Source organism: Monodelphis domestica, chromosome 3 (genome assembly GCF_027887165.1).
Source record: "Monodelphis domestica isolate mMonDom1 chromosome 3, mMonDom1.pri, whole genome shotgun sequence".
NCBI lineage: Eukaryota > Metazoa > Chordata > Mammalia > Didelphimorphia > Didelphidae > Monodelphis > Monodelphis domestica.
Window position 1 is genome coordinate 303,518,237 of NC_077229.1, and position 27,955 is coordinate 303,546,191.

The following is a 27,955-nucleotide window of genomic DNA, read 5'->3' on the forward strand; positions in this document are numbered from 1 at the left end:
GTCACTGCTCCCCACTTCCAATGCTATCAATTGGTAGTGCCAGCTTTGAGAAACTAGAGTTTGGAGACATTACCCCGAGAGGGCAATACTTCAGAATGAAATAATTAGGGTTTTTTTGCAGCTATACAGTAATTTCAGATAGTATCAAAATTTTCTGGGCCATTTATGACTCTACTTTTTCAGCCAAGACTCATAGCCTCCTATTCTCCATACTAGAGGATTTTTGGAGTTACTCTAGAAATCTTTCTTTTTTCTAAAATTTCCAGTTCTGGTTCCTGGATAAGATAGGTTGGAGTAGTCCCATGTGGCTCTCTCTTTCCCAGTGCCTGGGTGGTGTGCCTCTCAGTAGGAAGTTTGCACTGAGGGTTTGGTTTTTCTTACATTTTTATTTTTTTACAGTTCAGAACGAAGCTTTAAAATGCTTTTCTTTTGCCTTTCCATTTCCTACCACCTCCTTTTCTGGAAGCAAGTCAGGCTGGGGCTTCCCTGAGCTTCTTGGGCAGTGTTGGCTCTTCACAGACATCTATGACACAAGAAGGATGGGGTGTTATACAGTATTACAGTGGGAGAAGATTCATATCCCTGTTATGTGAAATTCCATCCAAATTAACTTACTTAAAGTACCCATGCCTTCTACCCAAAGGCCTGAAGGATGCCTGCAAGTGTAGAGCACAGTATAAAGGTGTTTTACAAAGACAGAACATATTAGAGTCTATATAAGAATAGATACTTACTACTCAATTTGCATTCTACTTTATGACCTACAGAATTATAGTAAAGTTTGTCACTAGCGTTGCTTAATTATTGAAGAAAAACAGCATAATTTAAAATGAGACACATGAGCCCGAGTTGGAAGGTAACTTCCATATATTCTAATTCATGACTGAATAAGATTCTTTTCTACATTATATTGGGTGAGAGGGCACCTGGCTTTACTGGAAAGCCCTCCATAAGACTGACTATCTCCCTGAAGTAACCTATTCTAAGCCCAAATTTGTCTCTGCAATTTATTCTTATTTCTACTTCTGCTTTCTAAAGCCAAGCAAAACAAATCTAATCTCTTTCCTTATGGCAGCCCTTCAAATACCTAACGGCCATTCTCACATATATACTTTTCCTCTCTAGGAAGTATGGAGGGGGAGTATATGATTAGACATACCCAAACAATGAGAAGGGAGATAATAATACCTAGTTTTTATGTTATTACCAGTGGCAAGATTAATTGCTGATATTCCACATGTATTCTTTTAGGGACCTAATTGAGAAGTAAAAACTATACAAAAATGATACTGGTAATGAATTTGTTTATTCTGACCTTTATCACATTGATCTAGTTTGCTCAGGAAGGACAAGATTGAGTTTATGGTCTGTAATTAATATTATAATTGGTCATCAAATGCATTATCTCCCACCAAGGCAATAAAATCCATGATAATGACAAGAAGAGGAAATAGTTTGAATGTTTTCTCTGAATTTTTTTTAGGGCACACATCCTGGGGAAATTGAAATGAGTAAGAAAATGACTGGATTAGAAGACTGGACCATGTGGACTATGTTGCAATATCTACCTAGTTGGCTATCCAACTATGTCTGTCTTCCTATCTGCCTGCCTATCTGTTTGTCTACCCTGCCTCAGATCCTTACTAGCCAGGGTGCCCTAGGTAAATCATTTAATCTCTCTCTGCCTTAGTTTACTAATTTGAGAAATGGAGATAATAGCCCCTACCTGACAGAGTTCTTATGGAGATCAAGTGAATTATATCAAATCAAATCAAATATAAAGCCCTTTGCAAACCTAAAAGTATTACATAAATGCTATAAATTATAGTCAATTGACACATAGTATAGTGGGTAGGGATTGCGTCTCTAAGTCAGGAAAGCCCATGTTCAAATACCAGATACTGAAACACTTTGTGACCTGGGCAGGTAGCTTAACTTTAGTGCCCCAAGCAGTTCTCTAAGATTATAAATTGCTGAAAAGATGCTTATCTACATTACTTGAAAGAGTTTCCCCAATTGGAAGTTCCTAGTTCAAATAAAGCCACAGTTCCAGTACCTTTCTATCCATCTATCCTTCCATCCATCCATCATCCATCCATCTGTCCATCATCCATCTCTCTGTTCATCCCTTCACCCATACTATAAATCTGAATTCATTTGGGACAGTGCTTATGATTAATTAAGGACTGTCATATAGGCTTTTGCAGATTGTTCCTCTGGAGCATTTATTCTGTTTGGGTATCCTATTTTTGAAAATGATTAATTGATGTCAGTTATATTAAAATTTTTAATGTATTGTTAATTTATTTATTTAGAATATTTTTCAATGGTTACATGATTCATGATCTTTCCCTCCCCTCCTCCCTCCACCCCCCTGTAGCCAACCTACAATTTCACTGTTTTTTACATGTATCATTGATCAAGACCTATTTCCTTATTATTGATAATTGCACCAGGGTGATCGTTTAGAGTCTATATCCCCCATCATATCCCCATCAACTCATGTGATCAGAAAGTTGTTTTTCTCCTATGTTTCTGCTCCCACAGTTCTTTCTCTGGATGTGGATAACGTTCTTTCTCATAAGTCCCTCAGAATTGTCCTGGATCATTTCATTGCTGCTAGTAGAGAAGTCCATTACGTTTGATTGTGCCACAGTGTATCAGTCTCTGTGTACAATCTTCTCCTGGTTCTGATGCCAGGTATTTTAGAGGAAAAGAAATGCTTCTTTATTTGCTGAATTTCACAATACATTCTCCAAATTGGCTGGGCAGAAAAGTTTTCCTCTTGAAATGTACTTGATTTTATCCTGGTCACTACTTAATATGTAAATAGCTTAAACTTTTAAACATGCTCATTGATCCTTATCATAACCAGGTAAGGTAGTTACTATTATTATTCCCATCTTACAGATCAGGAAATCTGGTCTGAGAGTTTTATTGACATTCCCTGGGGAACCCTACTAGGTTAGAGACTGATTATCATTAATTAGAATATGTAAATTAGGATAATTTTAAGCACTGCCTTTAAAATTCTCTGTGTATGTTGCCTTTGGATTAGACTCGTGTAACAAAACTAGTTGGCATTACATATTCCTTTAAACTTTATAAAAACCTTTACATATATTTTCTCAGTTGATCCTTACAATACTTCCTCCAAAGTTATCTCTCATACATGAGAAATTGAGGCTTAAAGAGATTGGTGACTTATTCAGGTTTGAATAGCTACTAAGAGAGACTGCCCAGTGCAGTGGAAGGAGCATGGGCTCTTAATCAGAATTTTGGATATTTATTACCTACATGAACTTGGGTGAATCTTGATCTATAAGCAATCAAGGAGTTGGATTAGATGGCTCTGGAGATTCCTCCCAACTTTTCATCTATGAATAATAATTACCATTTACAAATTAGTTTAAGGTTTGCAAAGCCCTTTATATATGTTTATGTGTTGAGATGCTGTCACCATCCCATTTTGTTCAATTGTTTTTCAGTTGTGCCTGACTCTTCATTACTTTATTTGGGGTTTCCTTGACAAAAATACTGGAATAGTTTGTCATTTTCTTTTCTAGCTCATTTTATAGAAAAGGAAACTGAGGCAAAGAGAATTAAATGACTTGCCCAGGGTCACAGAGCTAGGGTGTCTAAGGCCGGATTTGAACTCTTGAAGATTTGTTTTCCTGATTCCAGATTCAAGGGTCTATCCATACCACCCCCATTTTATTTATTAATAGAATTTATCCACAAGTATACCAGCCCATCCCCACCTTTCCTGTATCTGGGAGACAGACATGTTCATACAAATTGAGTCTTTCATGTTTCCACTTTCTAATTGCCTCTCTGGAGGTAACATTCACAATTTCTCCTTCCAGTATTGATTCTGTAGCTGTGTGTGATGTTCTCTTGATTCTACTCATTTCACTGTTCATTATCTTGTATAATATTTTCTAAGTTTTATTAACATTAGCTTGCTCATCATTTCTTATGGCTCAAAAGTATTCCATCACAATCATATACCACTGTTTAGCCCCCCATTTTACAGGTATTAAAACTGAGGTTAAATTTGCCCAGGTTTACACAGCTGGTATTTGAACCAGGATTTGAGCTCAGATCTTCTTGACTCCAAGTCTAATTCAATAGGCACTTAATCAACTATGCACTGGATAGAATCCTTTGTAAGAGAAGGGATATGAACCCAGGCCTAACTAATTTCAAGGCCAGCGTTCTTTCTGCCTCCTCCCACAATCCTGACCATCAAGGCTATAAAATCAGTGGGCTTGAGGCTGAGCAGTTAAATCGGGTGGTCAGGGTTACTCACCTAACAAGTGTTTGAGACAGATTTGAACCCTGGTGTTCTTGACTCCAAGTCCAGGACTGCCTCTCTACTGGGTACCACTTAGCTTTCAGGTGTGTGTTACTTTGCTGTAATCCTATGAGGTATAAGCAACATTCCATAGAGAAGGAAATTGAAGCTCACAGAGATTAAATGACTTGCTTCAGGTAACCCAAACCTATTTAAATTGAAATAAAAATCCAGGTCTCTTTACCCTGTGTGTTCTCATATACCATGCCATATACATTTAATGTATATGGTGAAAATATTAAGCCATGAAGGAACCTGGAAAACTATTCTGTGAGAAATGGTTGCAGGAATTCTAAATCTAATCAACTTAGAGGAGAGAAACAAAGGGGGGAAATAAGGTAGCTGTTTTAAATTGTTATTAGAAGATCCAAGTAAAAAAAGGAATGGATTTATTTCCATGTGGCTGAAGAAAGATATTAATCAGAAAGAGATCAATTCCAGCCTAACAAAAAGTCTTCAAGTCAAATAGACTTTGGTTATATAGCAAGTCACTCATGGTGATGGTGGAAAAAAGTACAGCATTAAATTGAAAGAGATGGACATTTTTCCATATATACTTTAATTAATAAATGTATTAAAACCTTACTCTATGTCAGGCATTGTGCCAAGTAATGGGGGTACAAAGAAAGAAAGAAGAATCATTGTCCTTTCCCTCAAGGGTCTCACTGTCTAATAGGGAGACAATATGCAAACAATTATGTACAAAGGAAAGATATACAGCATAAACTGGAGATAATCAACTTGGGAGGACTGGGAAAGGCTTCTTCTTGCAAAAGGCAGGATTTTAGCAGAGGCTTGAAAGAAGCTCAAAATGGAGGGAGAACATTCTAGCTATGGAGGACCAAAGGAAGGCAATACCTAATGAGAGAGAAATTGTACTAGCTAATCTATAAAGTCTTTATCAACTTGGACTTCTCTACCTGATCTTTACTGCATTTAGACTACTTAAGAAGCAATTACTTTAAATATAGAAGCAACACTCCCTTGATTTTCAGAGTTGTGTTTGCATTGTTCACAAACTATCACTTGTAGATATTCCTGCTTAATGGCATGGAAATAAGAGTGGGTATATGGGATATTCAAGGAGGACTAGCACTTCTGGTATTGGGGTCCACCCTAACTCTTTTCAGAATCACTCATCCATCTTTGGTGTCTACCTTTCACCCAACTCTCACCTATGGCTTCAAGAAGCTGTACATCCTAAAATATTTATAGCAGCTCTCTCTGTGGTGACAAAGAGCTGGAAACTAAGGAGATGCTTATCAGTTGGGGAATGGCTAAACAAATTGTGATATATGATTATGTTGGATCACTTCTGTGCCATAAAAAGCAATGAGCAACCTAATTAAAAAAAAAAAAGTAAAAAGTACTAACCAGGATAATGAATAGTGAAATGAGTAGAACCAAGAGAACATTATACACAGTGACAGAATTAATACTAGAAGAATGAATTGTGAAATTTACCTCCATATTGTGAACAGAAAGGTGAAAACAAAAAAGACTTGATGCTGATCTCCCAGATCATACCTTCTGTGATGTGTGGAGGATGGGGAGTAGCAGAGACACTTTTGGTTGGGGTTTATTATATAGATATGAAGTAAAGAGATTTGTGATTTCATTTATGTATATATAATCTTTGTATATGGAAATGCTTGCTTTGTTTGGCTTTGCATCTGAGGTATATGAGATGAAGAAGAGGGAATTCCCAGAAAAAGTGATGGAGGGTAAACTACACTTTGAGAAAAGAGAAGGATACAATAAAAGAAAATGAAAATGAATTTGTGTTTATAAGATAGTGTTATAAACTTTAATGTTTGGAAATCTTTGTTAAAAATTCTAAACATGTAAAGTGTTTAACTCATAGGTATCATTTGCAGTATTTAACATGTTGGTGTCATAATAGTACAGTTTTGTGGTACAGTGAGTTCACCTCTGTTCTCAGACACTTATTAGCTTTGTGACTCTGGGCAAGTCACATAACCCTGTTTGCCTCAATTCCTCAACTGTACAAATGAGCTTAAGAAAGAAATTGCAAGAAATAATAACCAACTTTAGCAAAGTTGCCAGATATAAAATAAACCTACATAAGTCATCAGCATTTCTATAAATTTCCAACACATCTCAGCAGCAAGAATTAGAAAGAGAAATTCCATTTAAAATCACCCTAGACAATATAAAATACTTGGGAATTTATCTGCTGAGACATACACAGGAACTATATGAACACACCTACAAAACACTCTCCACACAATTAAAACTATATCTAAACAATTGGAAAAACATTGATTGCTCGTGGGTAGGACCAGATAACATAATAAAAATGACAGTCCTACCCAAATTAATTTACTTATTTAGTGCCCTACCCATTGAACTACCAAAAAACTTTTTTACTAAATTAGAAAAAAACCATAACAAAGTTCATTTGGAAGAACAAAAGATCAAGGATATCCAGGGAAATCATGAAAAAAAATGCAAAGGAAGGAGGACTTGCAGTCCCAGATCTCAAACTATACTATAAAGCAGTGGTCATCAGAACAATTTGGTACTGGCTATGAGACAGAAAGTAGAATCAGTGGAATAAACTTGGGGTAAGTGACCTCAGCAAGACATTCTATGATAAGCACATTTGGGACCAAAATCCACTATTTGATAAAAACTGCTGGGAAAATTGGAAGACAGCATTAGAGAGATTAGGTTTGGATCAACATCTCACACCCTACACCAAGATAAACTCAGAATGGGTGAACAACCTGAATATAAAGAAGGAGGCTATAAGCAAATTAGGGGAACACAGAATAGTATACTTGTCAGATCTTTGGGAAAGGAAAGACTTTAAAACCAAGCAAGAGCTAGAAAAAAATCAGAAAATGTGAAATCAATAATTTTGATTACATCAAATTAAAAAGGTTTTGTACAAACAAAACCAATGCAATCAAAATTGGAAGGGAAATAACAAATTGGGAAACAATCTTCATTACAAAAACCTCTGACAAAGGTTTAAATACTAAAATTTATAAAGAGCTAAATCAATTGTACAAAAAAAACAAGCCATTCCCCAATTGACAAGTGGGCAAGGGACATGAATAGGCAATTTTCAGATAAAGAAATAAAAACTATTAGTAAGCACATGAAAAAGTGTTCTAAATCTCTTATAATCAGAGAAATGCAAATCAAAACAACTCTGAGTTACCACCTCACATCTAGCAGATTGGCTAACATGACAGCAAAGGAAAGTAATGAATGCTGGAAGGGATGTGGCAAAGTTGGGACATTAATGCATTGTTGGTGGAGTTGTGAATTGATCCAACCATTCTGGAGGGCAATTTGGAACTATGCCCAAAGGGTGCTAAAAGTCTATCTGCCCTTTGATCCAGCCATAGCACTGCTGGGTTTGTACCCCAAAGAGACAATAAGGAAAAAGACTTGTACAAAAAACATTCATAGCTGTGCTCTTTGTGGTGGCAAAAAACTGGAAAATGAGGGGATGCCCTTCAATTGGGGAATAGCTGAACAAATTGTGGTATATGTTGGTGATGGCATGCTATTGTGCTCAAAGGAATAATAAAGTGGAGGAATTCCACGGGAACTGGAAGGACCTCCAGGAAGTGATGCAGAGTGAGAGAAGAAGAACCAGGAGAACATTGTACACAGACTGATACACTGTGGTACAATCTAATGTAACGAACTTCTCCATTAGTGGCAATGCAGTGACCCTGAACAACTTGCAGGGATCTATGAAAAAGAACACTATCCATATTCAGAGGAAAAACTGTGGGAGTAGAAACACCGAAGAAAAACAACTGCTTGATTATGTGGGTTGAGGGGGATATGTCTGGGGATGTAGACCCTAAATGAACATCCTAATGCAAACACCAACAATATGGAAATAGGTTTTGATCAAGGACACATGTAATACCCAGTGAAATTGTGAGTCATCTATGGGAAGGATGGTGTTGGGGAGGGAGGGAAATAATATGATTCTTGTAACCAAGGAATAATGTTATAAATTGACTAAATAAATTAATTTAAATTAAAAGAAAGAAATAAAGAAATGGCAAGCCACTCCTTTATCTTTGTCAAGAAAACCCCAAATAGGATAACAGTCAGGGTCCTTCACAACTGAACACACACACACACACCAATTATTTTAAGAGGAAGGAAGGGGTGGGGTGAGGAGTAAAACAAGATCTTCTGTAGGAGGCAGCAGTTGATGATGCCTTGAAGGAAGCTAGAGATATCTAGAGGTGGGGGGGGGTATTCTAAATAGTGGAGACAGCCTGTGCAAAGATACACAAACAAGAGATGGAATTATTTTGTAAAGGCAAAGCGCCCCTTTTTTAAGGTCCATATATATGGAGTAGGGAGTGTATAATTGTGGGGCAGTAAAGATAATAGAAAAGTAATCCTGAAATGATCATTGGAAAGTAGACTGTGGGGGGCTTTAAATGACAGGCTGAAAATTTTTGAATTTTATTCAAAATTCAAAAATTTTATTCAAAAACTATTGAATATTCTTAAGAAGGGAAGTGATAAATTTAAATCTGTGTTTTAGGGATGTGAGTTTGCCAGTTATGTAGAGGATGAATTGTAGAGAGAAGAAAACAAATGACTAGTTAGGAGGCATTATTATAGTTCAGGAATGAGCTGATAAGGGACCATCTGTATGAATGGAGGAGAAAATGAAAAAGATCTTGTGGATGTAGGATTAACAAGATTTGGTAGGAATCAAGGGATGAAGGTAAGGAAAAGGGAAGAGTCAAAGGATGATACCAGAGTTATAAATATGGGTAGCTAGAAGGATGTTGATACTCTCAACAGAACTGGGGATATTTGAAGGGAGGGATAGTTTCTTTTAAAAGGAAATATAATGAACTTTGTTTGAAGGCAGAACTGGGGAGAGATAGCCTTGGCCTCTCCAATACAATAGATTCATGTTGAAAGTGGAAATAAAGAAACTTGGGTTAGAGATCAATTGTGGAAAACCCTAAATGGCAGATTAAGGAATATGAAAATATTAAAGCAGTAGAATTATATGAAAGGAATTTCATAAAGATAAATCTGGGAAATGGATAAAAGATGGATTGTTGGGAAAAAATCAATTAGGAGACAATTAAAATAACACACTATATTTAGGCTACATTTTCAGGATGAATATTTAATTTCTGGTAATGGATGTTGGGGAGGAAAGGACAATTAAAATACACAAAACATGAGTACATGGTTGTTTCATGTTTTCTTGGTGATTTTTAAAAAATGTATGTATGACCCAAGCCTAACTGTATTTCAAAAGAAAAACTAAAAAGATGGTGGCTTATAGTAATTGAGGAGTAAGAGTAAGAGGGAAAGAGAAAGAAGAGGCAAAAATGACCCTAAAGTCTCAAATCAGGGGATCCAAGAGAATAGTAACAATTATGCTTCAGTAGGGAAAAATGTAATCTTATGTTTAAAATTCTATTCTTATTTATCTAGAATAAATAATTGCTACTTACAGTCATTGTAAGGAATGTGATTGTAAAGGTGGTGTTTCCTTTCCTAATGATATCCAGGTGATTTCTGAATCTCCTTCAAAAAGAATAGTGATCTGACCCTCACCAAGATCCTCTCTTCTCCATGGATTCAGCACCACTGATCTTCCCTTGTGTCTATTCTTTCTCCACTTTTTCATCTCAATGATATGACTGCCAATGATTCCTTCTTTAAATGTCCATTTTAAATGCCCTTAAATTAATCAATCTTTTTTGTGTATTCATTTCTATTGTGCCTCATGAACTGTGTTGTAGTGGAAAGAACAAAGACTCCAGGCAAGGAAGAATGAGGTTTGAGTGGAGACTACAACACTTCCTACCTATGCTTAACTTGTCTGAGTCTTTATTTTTATTCTTGTTATGGGTAGAGGCCATATGGATAGTGGAAAGAAACTGAGTCTGGATTTTTAAAAATCTTTTGCTCAGATTCAACTTCAGATACCTTCTAGTGGTGGTAAGCCCACAAAGCCTAATTTTCCTCATTTTTAAAATGAGAATAAGTTTTTATTTATTTAGATAATGCTTTAAAAAATATCTTCTCACAAATTTGTTGTGAGAAATTTGCTTTATAACCATGAATGTGTTTGTAGAAAGATGAATTGTAACCATTTTCATCATTATCCCTTTAGTCTCTGCTATCTTGAAAGACCAAACTACATCAGCTGAGGCACTGCATTTTTTTCATCCATTAGGCAAAGAAAATAGTGATAATGGAATAAAAATGTTTATTTCAAATTAAAAATATGATTTTGGGTATAATAAGTTGACTTGCCTATTCCTCCTAGTTTTAACCTCACCCTATTTATTATTTTTCTTCTTCTCAATTATTAAGGAAATAATACTGAATCATATATGCCTTTAGTTACCTTTACTATAATGTTCCCAAAACAGACTATTTACTATTTCTTGTATGAAATTTCCATTATTCTATACTCTATTGATGTGACATGGTAATATTGGTAAACATTTTACTACTAAATCCATATGATGCTTTAACCTTTCCATCCACCCTTTCTTTCCTGATGCTATCAATATGAGAGATTACCACTTCTGTCTTGAACTTCCAAAATCAGGCTCTTTCAAAGGGTGCCTCCCTTTTCTCCGACTTATTTTTATAGGACCTTCCTTAATAGCTCACTATTACTCTGTCTTTCTCTTTTAAGTTAATACAAGTCAATAACATTTAAGTGCATACTGTGTTTTTCAGGCACTGTGCTTAATTCTGGGGATTAAAAGAAAAAAGCCCCTGCCCTTAAGGAGCTCATAGTCAAACTTGGAGAGATAACATGCAAACAACTATTAACAAACAAAAAGATAGACAGGATAAATTGGAGATAACCATAAAGGAAAGACATAAGAATTAAGGAGGATCAGAAAAAGTTTCTTGTGGAAAGTAGAATATAACCTCGGAAGCCAGGAGGCAGAGATGAAGGGAGAGGGAGAGAATTCCAGGCTTGGGGAGTAGACAATGAAAATATAATTTAGAGATGGGAGTTGCATATACAAGAAAAGGCAAGTAAATCAGAGTCATTGGATCACAGAGTACAAAGAAGGGGAATAAAGGATCAGAAGACTTGGGGGGGTGTATGGAAGAAGCAGGTTGTAAAGAGAGTTAAAAGTTAAATAGAGGTTTTTTATTTCTTTGAAATCTAGAGTCCCTTGGGGTGCTTTTTATTGTGCATGGCATTTCTCTCATGGTACATTAGAATCCCATTGTCTACTCTATGGTTTCCTTTATTTTCTAGTTTGGGACAGAAGACAAATGAGTTGTCAACTCCAAATTTAACCCATTGGTTTTGTTCTCTTTCTCTGTAATGACTGAATTAAACTGAATAAGCATCAATGAACTCAATTTTAATATGATAGAAATTAACTCATGGTCCTTATTCTTCTTTAGCTAGGCCTTCTAGGTCCTCTAAGCCTTTTCAAAGACTCTTAAGATCCTCCCTCCTCTGAAGAAACTTCCCCAGACTATCAGAAAAGATGCTGACCCAGGCTGGATGTAGCATTCCCATTCTAATACAATGTGAGCACATAATAACTACTTATTTCCTTTCCCTTCCCATAACTTCATTTTTTAACATTCATCCCAAGATATATTCACTACATGCACTAATTTCTTGACTTTTATATGACCTAAATTTCAGTATGTGACCTAAATTTCATGTATTGACTGATCACATTTGTTTTATTCATTTTTCTTATATATTCAATTAATCAACAAATATTATTATGCCTACCTACTATGTGGTGGGCCCTTTGCTAAGTACCAGGGTCACAAAGACAAAAGTTAAATAGTCCCTGGTTTGAAGAGAGAGCCATCAGGGGGATCTACAAAGACCTCTTGTGGGAAGTGGCATTTAGGTGGTCTTAGAAGGAAAAACATTCTAAGAGGTTCAAGTTTAGGAAAGATAGGGAATTCTGGGAATGAGGGACAGTCTGTAAAGACACAGAAAAGGCAGATTTTGTGTCAAAGAAGAGGAACAACAAGAAGACTAGTTTGAATGACCTCCTCAGTGTAGCAAAAAGGGAAATTGCCATCAGCCTCCTTTTCATGGAGCTCTCCTTAACCTCTTTACATTTTTGTAGTCATCTCTTCCTAAACCAGTGGATGTATCATAGCAGCAGGAGTCTGTTCTTTCTGTATCATGTGTGAATGCATTTTTCTATTTTCTATTTTTTTTTGTATTTTTGGCATTTTGTTTCATTAGTATTCTGTATTTTCCATGCCCTAATTCCTTTTTTAAAAAAGTGAAACAAAAAAAAAGAATAAAGAAGAAGGACTGTGAGTTGGTGTCAGGTAATAAAGGATTTTAAATGCCAAAGGAAATTGTATTTAGTACTAGTAGTAATAGGGAGCCAGGAGCCACTTGTATTTACTCAGCAAGGGAGTAATATGATCTGACTTCTACTTTAAGACTAAAAAAGGAAGGAATTTAAGACCAAGCAAGAGATAGAGAGCATTACAATATGTAAATGAATGACTTTGATTATATCAAATTAAAAAGGTTTTGTACAAACAAAACCAATGCAACCAAAATTAGGAGAGCAACAAACTGAGAAAACATTTTTATAACAAAACCCTCTGACAAAAGTTTAATTTCTCAAATATATAAGGAACTAAGTCAAATTTACAAAAAATTAAGCCATTCCCCAATCGACAAATGGTCAAGGGACATGAATAGGAGTTTTCATATGAAGAAATCAAACTAAAAGCACATGAAAAAGTGTTCTAAATCCTTACCTCCTGATTAGAGAAATGTAAATTAAAACAACATTGAGGTACTACCTTACATCTAGCAGACTGGCCAATATGACAGCAAAGGAAAGTGATAAGTGTTGAGGGGATGTGGCAAAATTGGGACACTAATACACTGCTGGTGAGTTGTGGTTGGAATGTCCAACCATTCTGGAGAGCAATTTGGAGCAATGCCCAAAGGGCTTTTAAAAAATGCCTATCCTGTGATCCAGCCATAATCACTGCTGGGTTTGTACTCCAAAGAGATAATAAGGAAAAAGACATACAAAAATATTCATAGCCACACTCTTTGTAGTGGCAAAAATTGGAAAATGAGAGAGTGTCCATTGATTGGGGAATGGCTGAACAAATTGTGGTATATGTTGGTGATGGAATACTATTATGTTCAAAGAAACAATGAATTGGAGGAATTCCATGTGAACTGGAATGACTTCCAGGAATTGATGCAGAGTGAAAGGAGCAGAACCAGGAGAATGTTGTATGCAGACTCATACATTATGGCACATTCAAATGTAATAGACTTTTCTACTAGCAGTAATGCAATGATCCAGGACATCCCAGAGGAACTTATGAGAAAAAATGCTATCCACACTGTTAAAAGTATATATAATTTGGATAGGGGGAAGGAAAGTAGCACAGAGCAAAAAACATATAAATATTGAATTTATTAAACATAGAAGGGATGAAGGAAAGGGAAATGGGAAAGGTTGAAATCTGAATTCTTTTACCCACTAACTAACTAATATCTGATTTATACTAGACTAAAACCTAAGTTATCTAAAGGCAAGTCCAATAGGGGATCAGTAATTCACAAAGAGTCTTTGGTGAGCCAGAAACAGGAATTCCAGGTCCATAGATGGTCTCTTCCAAGGAGATATTCCACTCTTCAATCACTGTCCAGCAAAAGACTGAAAAATGAATGCATACCACAGGCAGTAAATATTAAAAAGGCCAGTATCTTGATGGATGGTTTTCAAAATGGTTTCACAAATACACCTGTCTCCTTCCTCTCTCAGGTCCAGAGTGCTGTTGGGAAAACTGTCTCTTCAACAGTTTGGAACCCTGACAGCCCTGGGAGAATTCTGAGTCTTGAGGGCTTGTCACTCAAACACTTTGCACCCTATAATTTCCCTTGCTACAGTATACCCAGAGAAAGAACTGTGGGAATAAAAACACAGAAGAAAAACATGATCAATCACATTGTTCGATGGGGATATGATTGGGGTTTTGATGTTAAAAGATCACTCTACTGCAAATATGAATAACATGGAAATAGGTTTTGAAGTGGAATTGCTTGTCTGCTCCAGAAGCAGGGAGGCAAGAGGGGTGGGGAAAATCATGAATCATGTAACCATGGAAAAATATTCTAAATAAATTTGAAAAAAAAAAGAATAAAACTTTGGCACTTGTGTGGAGGATGAATTAGATAAGGGAGAAATGAGGAAGAGAGACCAATTAAAAAGCTATTACAATATTCAAGGCAAGATGTGATAAGTGTCTGAACTAAGGTAATGGCTACATGAATAGAGATAATGGGATGAAGGCAAGAAATGTTGTGGAGGTAATGAAGCTCGGTGACTGAATAGATATGTACCTTGAGAGGTTGAGGATGACTTGATGTGATGAACCTGGACCACTGTTACAAAGACAATACTCCCACTGGACTTAAAAAAAATTTCAAAGAGGAAAATGTTCTTTGGGAAGAGTAATTTGGCTTTAGACAGGTTAAATTTGAGATACAGGGATATTCAAGATTGGAACTAGGAGTCATTTGCAGAGAGATGATAACTAAACTGATGAAACTACCGAAAGAAAGTATGTAGAAAAAGGAAGAGAAAAAGGTCCCAGACACATCTGAGATATGGGCCCATCTACAATTAGGGTACTTGATATAGTGACCCAGAAAAAGTGATTGAAAAAGAGCCCTAGTGTCTATTGGGGGATGAGGAACAAATAAATAATTATAATGCCTAATGAGCAGGGGAAAGTGCTTGAAAATAAAGTGGCTCATGAAACTGAGAGGTATATCATTACTTGACAGGTGTTAGAATAGAGAATGACTTCCCAGAAGATGCAATTTTTGAGATGGATATTAAAATATATGTAGAAATTCAGTGTTCCAAAAATCAGAAAGAGCATGAACAAGGAATAATACAGAAGTAGTGGGGAAAAAAGACTTGTGTTTTTGAAAGAGTCCAATTTTGGACCATGTTCAAGGGAGTAATATATACCTGAAAAGGTAGAATGCTTTCAGACACTGGACTTTACTCAGTAGCTACTGATAATCAGTGAATGGAAGAATGACAGGACTAAGTTTTTTTCTTAGTTTTCTATTAGTATGAAGGCTGTATTGAGAAAACATATAAAGAGGTTATTAAAGAATCCCAAGAAGCTTTTTTCTGTGGTACCATTATTAGGATGGTGACAGTGGCAATGAAGAAGAGATAGATACAAGAAATATGGTGAAAAAGCATTCATTGGACATTGTAATTAATTGGATACAATAACTGAGGAAAGAGAAGAGTAAAAGATAATCCAAGTTTTCAAACAAGGGAGACTTGGTGAATGACGATACCACTGACAGAAACAATAAAGGTAGAAGAAGAAACAATTTTAAGAACTTTAATTCAGTTTGGGATGGGTTGAATTGGAGATACAAATGGGACATCCAGGTGGTTAAGTCTTCTAAGTAGTTGTAGATGAAGATGTAGAGTTGAGAAGAGAGTCTAAGACCAGAAATAGAGATTTGAGAGTCCTCTGCCTAGAGATGATTGTTGAAACCATGCAAAGCAATGTGATTACTATAGGGAATAGCACAGAGACAAGAGTAGAGATAGAGCCAAGTCAGAAATTTGAGTAAGTACCATTATGAGAGCAAGAGAAGGTTAGAAGCCAGCAAAAGAAAGAGAAAATGAATGACTAGAGAGGTAGGAGCAGAACCAGGAAAATTTTCTATCTCTGAAGTCAAAGGAAAAGAGGGTATCCAAAAAGGAAAGGATAGATAGCAGTGTCATGCTAGAAAGATTAAGAAGGATGAGGCCTGAAAAAAGCCATTGACTTCAGGAATTTAGGAGATTACTAAATTGGATGACCTTTAAGAGAAGGTAGTATTGGTAGCCAGATGGCAAAGGGTGGAGAAAAGGAGTGAGCAGTGAATAGAAGCATCAACTTTTCCAAGAACTTTGGCAATGAAAAGGAGAGAGTTTCTAATATGTGTCAGGGAATGATGCCATGTTTTGGAGGGTAGTAACTATGTGATTCTTTGTGTGGCATGGTGTAGGTTTAGGTATTATGTAAGTTTTTTCATGATGAGGATGAAGGAAACTTAATTCTGAAAATCAGTCATCCTGAAAAAATAAAGGCAAATAGCCAAAACATTCACCAGGAAGCTTAGTATTGAAAACAAAGAATAAATCTTTGTTTACTTAAGTACTTGAAACCAGATACTCTCATTTGTCACTGGATCAAAACTCTTCTGTAGTCTTCACAGTCATAATCATCAAAGAATATTTATTTACTACCCTCATCCAACATAACACTATGCTAGGTGCTTTAAAGTTCTAGTTCCACAGTCTTGGTTGCTAAGTTCTAGACTTGTATAGACCAAAATAGCTACTGCCTCTCTATGGCACTCAGCCCCAGACATTAATGAACTACCACTCTCTCATAGCCTATAGTTTTATTTTGGAATAATTCTTAAAAGTAAAGACTGTTACATTATTGCCTGATCCAAGATTTGGCAATATTTGGGGAGTGCTTAACTTTTTCTAATGAGTGAACGGATGAAAATGCATTTTTGTGCTTAACTCTGTACCAAACACTGGGCTAACCTGGGAATACACATATGAAAGTAAAAGACTCTACTCTCAAGGAGTTTATGGTCGACAAGGTAAAGTAATACACATACCTGGGAGGAGTGGTCAGGGAAAGTATGTGAGGGAGAGAGGGGATTAATAGGTCAGTCAATTGACACTCTTTCCAGAGGCTTATGGTAGTTAATTTATATACTTCTCAGAGTAAGAAGAAAGGAAAAGGGGAGAGGGATCCTGTGTAGAAAATGGCCCAGGTGAGGAGGCATATTGCCAAGGGATGGAGTTTAAGTTAAGTTTTATATTCTGAAACTCTCTATTAGTATGTATGCTAGTTAATATATTATGTCCAAAAGGGGATTATCAGGGAAGCTGAACCAAGATGACAGATTATAGGCAGCAACCCAGTTGAACTCTCTCAACATTCCTTTTCAAATTACTTTAAAATAATACTTCAAATAAAATTTACAATGGTAGATCCAACAAAAGGTCACAATGATGCTTTTTCTGGCTTAAGAAAACTTAGAAGGGCTGCAGGCAGAAGTCTTTGACACCAGGGTGGAAGTCTTTCCATGGCACAAGGGTGATAGCAGCAGCTAGAACAGCTTCAGGAACTTTCAGCCCAGAGATAATAAGGAGGTTTGCTAAGAAAGATTACAAGGGATCCATTGCTGGCACTGGGCACAGCTGGCAATGTTTGGCAATCCTATTGCCCATATGCAATTCTGGGTCACAGTTCCCATGCAGAAAGGAGTGTCTGTGGTTAGTCACAAGGAAGCAGGGGGCACTGGTCACAATTCCAGGGCCAAAAGGAGTGCTAGTCCTTGCAGCAACAGGGTTTAAGGGGACTTAGTCACATTTCTAGGACCAAGAAGAGTGCTAATGCTAGTAGCATCAGGAGAACAGGGACCATTCCTAGGGACCAGAAGGCAAACCAGAAAACCAATGACCACACCTCTCCCCAGATCATACTATCGTGGAAACACTCAAAACTTGCAGATTCCCAGAACTGGCTCTGAAAACAATAGCACAAAAAAACCTGAAGCCTGGAACATCACACCATTCCCAGGGGAGCAGAGCCCACTTTAAAATAAAGTTCAAAGTCAAGAAATAAACTGAGAAAATGAGCAAACAACAACAATAAAGACGAATTTTACTATAAAAAGCTACTACAGTGTCAGGGAAGACCGTAATACAAACTCAGAAGACAATAATATGAAAACAGCTAAAACTAAAGCCTTAAAGAAATATGCTACTAGGACACAAGCCCAACAAGAATTATCAGACACATTAAAGAAAGATGAAAGTGGTAGAGAAAAAAATTGGGAAAAGAAATGAGAATGATGCAAGAAAATCATGATTAAAGAATTAACAGTTTGGTAAAAGAGGCACAAAAATATTGATGAAAATAACACTTTAAAAAATTGGCCTAATGGTAAAAGAGGAAAAGAAAATTCACCATAAAAAAGAATTTCTTTAAAAGCAAACTATGCCAAATGAAAAAGGATATATAAAATCTTGCAGAAGAAAATAATTCCTTATTAATTTGAATGGGGCAATTGGAGGCAAATGACTTCATATGCCTCAAAACAATATAATCAAAATCAAAAGAATGAAAAAAGAAGAAAGTATGAAATATTTCATTGGAAAAACAACTGACCTAGAAAATAGAGGAGAGAGAATTTAAGAATTATTGAACTACTTAAGCCATGATAATAATAAGAAGAGCTTGGACATAATATTTCAAAAAATTCTCAAGGAAAATTGCCATGGTATCTAAGGGTAAAATAAAAATGGAAAGAATACACCAATCACCTCCAGAAAAAGGTCCTAAAGTGAAAAGGACCAGCCAAATTCCAGAGCTCCCAGGTCAAAGGGAAAATGCTTCAAATAGCCAGAAACAATTTAAATGTTGAGGAGCCAGTCACAATCTACAAAATTTAACTGCTTCCAAATTAAAGGAGCAGAGGATCATAATCAAAAATAATTATCTAGCAAAATTGAGCATAATCCCTCAAGGGAAGAAAATATATATTTAATGAAACTGGGGGCTTCCAAGTATTCCTGATCAAAAAGACTAGAACTGAATAGAAAATCTGACATTCAAACACAAAATTCAAGAGGAACATAAAAGTTAGACATGAATAGGGAAAACATAAGGGACTCAATAAAGTTAATGTTTACATTTCTAAAAAGGAAAGCTCATTCATGCATTTCCCAAGAACTTTATCATTAATAAATAATAGGGCAGTTTAAAAGGAGTTCATGTAGACAAGTTGATTATATTGGAATAACAAAAAAAATGAAGGGGTGAGAAAGATGCACTGGGAGAAGGGGAAAGAGAGAGGTAGATTTAGGGAAAATCTCCTTGCATGAAAAAGAAGTGCAAGGAAGAGCTTTTGTGTTGGAGGGGGCAGTGGGCTATGTTTGAACCCCACTCTCATTGGAACTGGCTCAGATATATGTATATGTATATGTGTGTGTAGATACACTTAGTCACATATAGAAATATAAATTGCTCAGTAGGGAAATAGAAGGTGAAGAGGATAAAAGAAAAAGGGGGATGATAAAAGGGAATGTGGATTAAGGGAAGCAGTGGTAAGAAGCAAAATAGACTTTTGAACAGGGACAGGGCAGAGAGAAAAAAGAATAAGTGGAGTACAATGGATAGAGAGAAATACACAGTTAATAATCATAAATGTGATTGTGAATGGAATGAGCTAACCTATAAAAACAGAAGCAGATAGCACAATGGATTAGAAGCTAGAACCTAGCAGTATGTCGTTTACAAGAGACACACTTGAAACAGAAAGACATTCACAGAGTGAAAATAAAGGACTGACCCATAATTAAAATAAAGGGCTGAAGTATAATCTAAAATGCTATACTTGAAAGAAAAAAAAAGCAGGCATAGTAATCATGATTTTAGTAAGCAAAGCAAAAGCAAAAATAGACCCAATTAAAAGTAACTAGAGAAACTACATTTTGCTAAAAGGCACCATAGAAAATGAAGTAATATAAAAAAATTATAGTAAATTTCTCTGATAAAGGCCTCAAGAGAAGTGCATCAAATTTATTAAATTAAGAGCCATTTTTCAACTGATAAATGGTCAAAGGGAATGAACAGTTTTCATAAGAAGAAATCAAATCTATCTATAGTCACATTAAAATGCTTTAAATAATTATTTAAATTGTTTAAATCATTAAAAATGCTTTAAATAATTATTGACTAGAGAAATGCAAATTAAAACAACCCTTGGGTACTACCTCATACCTGTCAGAAATGACAAATGGTGGAGGAAATGAGAGAAAAATAGGTAAAGTAATGCTCTATACATGAAGTACTGAAGTGGTCCAACCTTTATAGAGAACAATTCGGAAGTAGATTCAATGGGCTATGAAATTGTGTATATATATATGCCTTTTGACTCAGCAATACAACTATCAGATCTCTGTATGAAAAAGTTGTGGCATATGATTGTGATGGAGTGCTATTGTGCTATAAGAAATTATGAGTTGGGTGGTTTCAGAAAAACATGTCAAGATTTATATGAACTGTTGCAAAGTGAAGTGAAAAGAACCAGAATTATTGTGCCAGTAACAGCAATGATGTAATGATGTTCATCTGTGAAAGACTTAGCTACTCTGATCATTACAATGATGAATGACAATTCCAAAGGACTCAGTGATGAAAAAATAATGTCTACCTCCAGAGAGAGAGAGAGTTGATGAACTCTGAGTGCAAATTGAAGTGTAATTTTCTCAATTCATTTTTTCACTTTTTTCTTTTTTGCAATATAGCTAACATGGAAATATGTTTTGCATGATTTCATATATATATATATAATTGACATGTTGCTTGCTTTCTCAGTGAGTGAGAAGTTTGGGGGAAGAGTGTGTAAGGGAGGGAAAGAATTTGAAACTCAAACTCAAAAAATAAAAGACTATTTAAATAAATTATTTTTTAAAAGATTATCAAAACCAAATTCTATTCTTCACAAATTAACTTCCTTCATACTGTACTTTGAACTGTTACCACATTTCTAACAAGTATGTTATGTGTATCTTAGTTTATGGTTTTTATCTTTTGATAACTTCATTTTGCAGACTCTAAAACATTTTCTAATAAATGATTGCTCTTTTTAACCTATTCCTCAAATTAGTTTGATTTTGCAGCTCTTATGTAGATTAAAGCTTTATCCTTATAGTGTGGCACTTGCTCAGACTCTGCATGTTTTTCTCTTACAAAACAAAATGGATAGTTTATAGAGGTTGACATTAACTGGAAATACTGTTCTTTTCTGCTCTATCATTATATTATATTATTATTAAACCAAATTCTTATAAATCATATAAAATATGGAATTAAAATAATTTATTACAAAAAATCAAATTATTATCTTCAGTTGATAAATTATTAACTATATTCAAGATCATCATGACCATAATATTCAGTCTATTGAGGCAGTATTTGTTTAATGTTTATTCTTATGATTCAAGTTTGCCTGCACATATATTGCTCCCATAATTTTCTTAGTTCACTTTTGGTAAGCAAAACTTTTTGTCATTCTTTTATAATCTGTGTGAATTTTCTGGCTTTTTTACTGGGACAACATTATTCTGATCTGATTAGCTATTTATAGAGCACGGTATTAAAATGTAGACATTTATTTAGTACAAACAGTAGAAAAGGAGTTAGAAAAATCACAATGCTATGCTATTTAAATTAAGGACACTTACTCCAGCAATACTAGTTAGAGGAATTTGAAAATTAAGAGGAAATGATAATTTTTTCTGACCTGTCCATAGCCTTCATTTCCTAGCAAATGCTTCTCTAAATGAGTAAAAACAAGCATCTACACTTGTAAATGAAAAGGAAATTTATGTACAAGAATTAAGTATCAAAAGAAAATGTATTAAAGCAAAGATTCTTAACTTTTTTGTGGGTTATTAATCCCCTTTTCAGGCTGATGAAGTCTATGGACCTCTTCACAGAATCATGTTTCAAATGCATAAAATAGAAGAGGTAGGATTATCAAGAAAAACAATCACAACCACATATTAAAATGTGATTATAATATAGAGGGAAAAACTTCAAAGACTTTAGGTTAAAAACCACTATACTGAAGGATATTCTTTCCATTTGCTTGGAGGCATGAGTGAAATACGGTGGATCCCTGAATCTTCATCTAGATTGGGGTGATAATATAATTGTTCTTCAGAGTAGGGTAGTGTGAGGTGACACCTGCTGGATTTAAAATGAGGAGGACCTGAGTTCTAATATTATCTCAAAGATTTGATAGCTATGTGACACTGACCAAGTCATTTAAACTCAGTATATTTTCTCATCTATACAATGGGGAAAATAACATTAATTTGAAAGGATGGTTACTTCAAAGGATAATTGTTCAAATTCAGAAGACAGTGAAATTAAATTAATGACTTTCAAAGCATCAAAGAAAAAATTTAAATTGCTCCAAGCTCAAAAAGAGCTCTTGGAAGAGCTTAAAAAGACTTTAAAAACAAAATGAGAGAGTTAGCAAAAAAATTAGGGAGAAAAATAAAAGGAAAGGAAAAAAAAGAAAAACTAGAAAAAGAGATCCAAAAAAACTCAACAAAGAAAATAACTTCATAAATAAGAATTGGGCAAAGGAAAACTGAATAACCTACTCATCAAAGCTGAGTATTATCATCATGCAAGATAAAAAAAAGGTCATAAAAAAAGGCTTACAGTAATTCTTAAAGAAAAGACCAAAATGGAACAGAGAATTTGATCTACAAGAATAAGAAGATGCATAAAAAACAAAAGATGGAAAAGCAATATAAAAATTAATAAGATCAAACTCTTTACTTCTCATATTAATTGGGGAGTTTGAAAGAACATATACAGATAGAAGCTTCAAATGGGTTGAATTTAATGGAATGAATTAAAAAATAAAGTAAAATTAGGTAGGGAGGGCTAAAATGGAACAATTATCTCATATAAAAAAGGCATGAATGAAATAAATGTTAGAGTTAAGGGAAAGAAGGCATGAAGGGCTGGTAATATTAGCACCTTTTTTTTCATCAGATTTCAGCAAAAGAGGGAATAATACAAGAAAAGATATTGAAGGATAAAGATAAAAGAAAGGTATATAGATTAAGGAAAAAAGGTAAGAGGATATAAGATAAGGAGGTAATAGTAGACATTTGTATTAAGAAATAAGAGGATAAAATGAGGGATTATTATTAGATTAAGAACTAGGAGGGTAAGAGGAGGAAACAAGGGAAAGAATTTGAAAGATCAGGTTGGATTTAAAACTAAGTGGGTGGGGGAAAATAAGGGAGAGGGACTCTTAGAAGGGGTGTTAATTGGGGACATAGTAGTTAGAAGAAAATTAAACTTCCGAGGATAAATAAGATAAAAAGAGGGGCAAAGAAGGAAAAATTGAATCGAGAGAAATACACAACTAATAATTATAACCTTGATAGTAAATGGAATGAATTAATCCATAAAATAGAAAAAGCAGAATCGATCAAAAACCAAAACCCAACAATTTGTTGCTTATTTGAGAAGCACATTGAAAAATGAGACACACATAGAGAGAAAATGCAGGACTGGATAGAATATATTATGTTTCAGCTGACCAAAAAAAAAAACAACAACAAAAAAGCAGGGGTAGCAATAATGATCTCTGACAAAGGTAAAGCTAAAATAGATTTAATTAAAAGAGGAACTATATTATGTTACAAGGTACCTTAGATAATAAAACATTATCAATATTAAACCTACATGCACATTTTTAAAGGAAAAGCAAAGAGTTACAAATGGGAGTAGGTAACAAATTATAATAGTGGAAGACTAACCTTCCTCTCTCAGAATTAAGCAAATCTTAATAAAAAATAAAAAAACCAAAGTCAAGGAGATAAATAAAATTTTAAATAAATTAGATATGACAGATATCTGGATATCTATATGCATATAAATATGATATCAGAGAGATATGATAGATATCTAGAAATAATTGAAGAGGAATAGAATTTTCCCAGCAGTACATGGTGCCTTTACAAAAACTGACTATATAACTTATCAATGTATAAGAATATGAATCATTCCCTAATTGATAAATGATGAAGGGATATGAATAGACAGTTTTTAGATAAAGAAATCAAAGCTATATATAATCACATAAAAAGATGCTCTAATTCATTATTGATTGGAGAAATGGAAATCAAAATGACTTAGAGATTATTTCACATCTCCAAAAACCAAGGACAAAACAAATTCACTGATATCTAGTTATTTTCTGACTGCCTGGTTTTTATTCCATCAATAGATGCTTAAAATATTTGTTGAACTGACCATACCTCATGTATGCAGATAATTCTAGTCAGGGAATGCAAATATTGCTTAAAAAAAAAACAGAACTGCCCTCAGAGAGCTTATAGTCCATTCAGGAAAATGTGATGTACACAAATGTAAGTTATGATGGGGGAGAATAAGAGTTCCAAATAAATTACTTTATGAAGATTTGTGAGATTTGTAGGAGAGGCAACTTTTGATGGGGGTTTGGAGAGGGAAGATCAGGAATGCCTTCAAAGGAGAATGTATCACTTGTGCTGAGCCTTGAAAAAGAAACCACACTCTGAATAGTGTATGATTATGTAGTGTAGGTCCTTGAAAAATGAGAACCAACAAGATTTGTGCTATTTTCTATATGTTCTATCCCTGATGCTCTTAATGACTATAGAGGAAAGCTCTTTTTTATAAGAAAATCCCATGAGATAGACCAATAAGAAGCAACTATTAAAATAAAAAAAATCATACTTAGACCAACTTTCTACTCATTGAAAGAAAGCTTGAATGATAAAGTTCTATGCTTGAAATCAGGAGAGCTATAGATAAATTTCCCTCCAATTGACTGATTAGATGCCTAATTCTCTATCCTACTGACCACTCCAACTGTTCAAAAGATATTTGAGAACATTGATTTAGGAGAGTGAAAGAAGAGCCTGAGGAGGTTATTTCATGATAATGACCTACTCAGAATAAGAGGGAAGATCATCTCACAAAGAATGGAAAGTAGGTTTTGAACAGGCACAGTTTAGAACTTTACAGGAGAGAAATCGCATGGGCATGAGAAGGACTCAGATGATGTTTACTAGCAGAGGAATATCAACAGGAAAGGCAGATAGGATAAGTAGTCACATATACAAAGGTATAAATGTTTACAAGGTTTTATGAAATATCAGACCACTCAATTAATGTCTCTCTCCTAGTTCTTTTTAAAATGCTTCCCCATGGTTGATTTCCATGAGTTCTTCTTTTTTTAATGTTCCCTTTTATTATTGAGAAAAAAGCCCCAAACCCCACCTATTTCAGCAATTCTCTTCCTCTGTGTAAAATTGCCCAAGTAAGAATTATGTATTTATTTAAAAGAGGTCAGCAATCTAGTGAAATTGTTTTTTTACTAAATTTGGTGGAATTTTCATAAGTATCTTCTAGTCAGAGGAGGGGAGAGGGTACATATATATACAGGGGTTGGACTTGATAAGAGGAAGGGTCTGGAATAAAGGATTTGAACATGGAGGGGAGGGGGATAAGCAATGTCAGGAGCATGTGAAATGAGATGGTAATAAAATGGAGTACCTGGGAATGACTTCAGGTTTGTTTCATAATTATTGTTTGTACATTTGTTTTTAAAGTATGAGGTGGGGGAGGGGAGGGGAGGAAAAGAAAACAATCTTTGTTTCCAGTGAATAATGTATGAAAACGACCAAATAAAATAATATTTAAAAAAAAAATAAAACAAAAATTAAAAAAAAAAATAAAGTATGAGGTGAGTAAGATCCTCAGTCAGGAGAACAATGGGTGTTGGGGAAGGCTTAAGGAGAGAAGAGGAGGTTGGGAACAGGATTGTATTATGTCTTTAATTTTCCCTATTCTTCCTTCTTCCCACTTACCTTGAGGTCATTTCTTTGTGCCAACATCTCATTTCTAGGAACTAAAAACTGAATACACAAGTAGAAACCTGTAAATGCCTTCCTCTTGTTTACTGTCCAGTTTAGTCTAGACTGTAGACAATGATTATCCAAACTATCCATACTAAAATTTTTAATCTGTTTATTTCATCCTTTTTTTGAAGGCTAGACATCTTCATCCTGGAATCATTGCTTCATAACCTATACTCAAGGGAAAAAAAAACAACACAAAACAGAGTACAAGGGACTTACCTAAACCAAAACATGTCTTAACTTCATGTGCTCAAAGTTTGTCATTTCTGGCTGGTGGCTCCTCCCCTCCCCTTCATCAGAATACCAGTGAGAGAGAACTATTTGCCACAATTTGAGACAAAAGAAGAGATCAAGCTAAAAGCTGTCTCTTCTCGTTGATGCTCTATTCCCTGCTACTGTTATAGGCTAGAGGCAGACCCAGAGACTACCTACAAAACATATATAATTTCTAGAACCTATTTTCTTCTCCATCTCTCATCTTTTCTTTCTTCCTACTATTATTATTTTATAGGTTTCAAAATTATAGTTTCCCATTTTCTTTCTCCTCCTTTTATAACATTAAAAAAGAAAACAACCCACATGCCAAAGGACTAAGAAATGTCATCATTAAGGTACATTTCACTGGAAATGTCCAGGGCACAGTGGGCAGTTCTAGCCAGAGCTATCTCAACCCCCATTATGGAATAAAAATATTACTTGATTTAAGGCTTTTTATATACATAGTAACACTGTATAGAATTCTCATTTGGGGAACCAAAAATATAGTCAATAGGATTATTGAACTTGTTGTTGGGTGAGCCTGGGTTCATAAAGTTGTTTAGCAAACCAGTTCTGACATATGAATTTGTACTTATAGTTATGTGCATATATAAATATATATATATATATATTACAATTGGTTTGCACAACAACTTTATGAGGTAGGAAGTGTATTATTTTCTTTTTAAAAGATGAGTCAGCTGAGGTTCAGAATGGCTCTATTACTAGTGTCAGAGATGAAATTCAACCCAGGTCTCTTTTAAATATGTCTATTCTTCTTTCTTTTTATTTTTCCTTTAATGCTTTAAAAATAAAAACCTTGCCTTCTTTCTTAAAGTCAATATTGTGTATTGGTTCCAAGGCAGAAGAGTGTAAGGGGTGACTTGCCCAGGAAGTGTCTGAGACCAGATTTGAACATAGGATCTCCCATCTCTAAGCCTGGCTCTCAATTCATTGAGCCACTTAGCTTCCCCCTTTACCTTTCATTAAAAAAAAAAGAAGAAGAAATTTATTGGTCTTTTTGAACATCATTTTAACTTCCCAATGGCTTCTTCTCTCCTTATGTCCCCAAATAGAAACTTCTCTTGTAGCAAATAAATTCAGTCAAGCAACACACATTACCATATTAGTGAAGTGTGACATGTATGCCTCATTTGCTAGAATCTAACAAATTTAGAGCTAAAGGGACATTGGAAGTCCCTTGGTCCAACCAATAATTTCACATATGAAGAAATGGAGACAAAGCTAGGTTAGGTGGCTTGCCTGACATCACAAAGGTAGAGAACCAGGATTAGAATCTAGTTCTCATTTCAAATCCATCCTTTTCCCTGTACCAGACTACTTCCCAAATTCTATACTCAACAGTTTGGCACCTCTTTGCTGAGAAGTAGTAGAAACACTTCATCATCATTCCTTTGATGTTGTAACTGCATGCTGAATTCCAAAGTCTTTCAGTGCTAAGTTCCTTTACATTATTGTGGTCACTATGGAAATTGTCCAAGTTCTACTTACTGTGCCCTGCATCAATTCATACATGTCTTCCCAAGTTTCTCTGAATTCTTCATATTTATAATTTCTTAAAGCACAACTATGTTAAATTGCATTCATATGATATAATTTATTCTGCTATTCCCCAATTGATGGGCATCTACTTTGTTACCACTTCTCTGCTACTATAAAAGGTGATGATATAAAACTTTTTAATATAAACAATTTTCCCTCTATCTTCGACCTTCTTGAGGTATGTACCTGG

The 27,955-nt window shown here is 35.0% G+C and overlaps 1 protein-coding gene and 1 long non-coding RNA gene across 10 annotated transcripts in view; one reads left to right on the forward strand and one right to left on the reverse strand.

The window, feature by feature from the left end:
• The window catches only part of LYN (LYN proto-oncogene, Src family tyrosine kinase), a 221,729-nt gene that overhangs the window by 114,696 nt on the left and 79,078 nt on the right, over window positions 1-27,955 (forward strand). Inside the window, exon 1 of one of the 9 annotated variants that reach the window (XM_056823932.1) lies at window positions 27,097-27,884. The exons of 6 other annotated variants lie outside the window; for them this stretch is intronic. The gene's annotated coding sequence lies outside the window, so the exon portion shown is untranslated. Of the gene's footprint in view, window positions 1-27,096; window positions 27,944-27,955 lie in introns of those variants that run through there. 2 more of the 9 variants (XM_056823929.1, XM_056823926.1) reach the window with 2 other exon arrangements.
• On the reverse strand, window positions 367-27,663 carry LOC103098755 (uncharacterized). The gene is made up of 3 exons (XR_464411.2): window positions 27,576-27,663; window positions 26,164-26,261; window positions 367-523 (listed from the first exon to the last, which is right to left on the reverse strand). It is a non-coding gene; the product is annotated as an uncharacterized LOC103098755 (long non-coding RNA).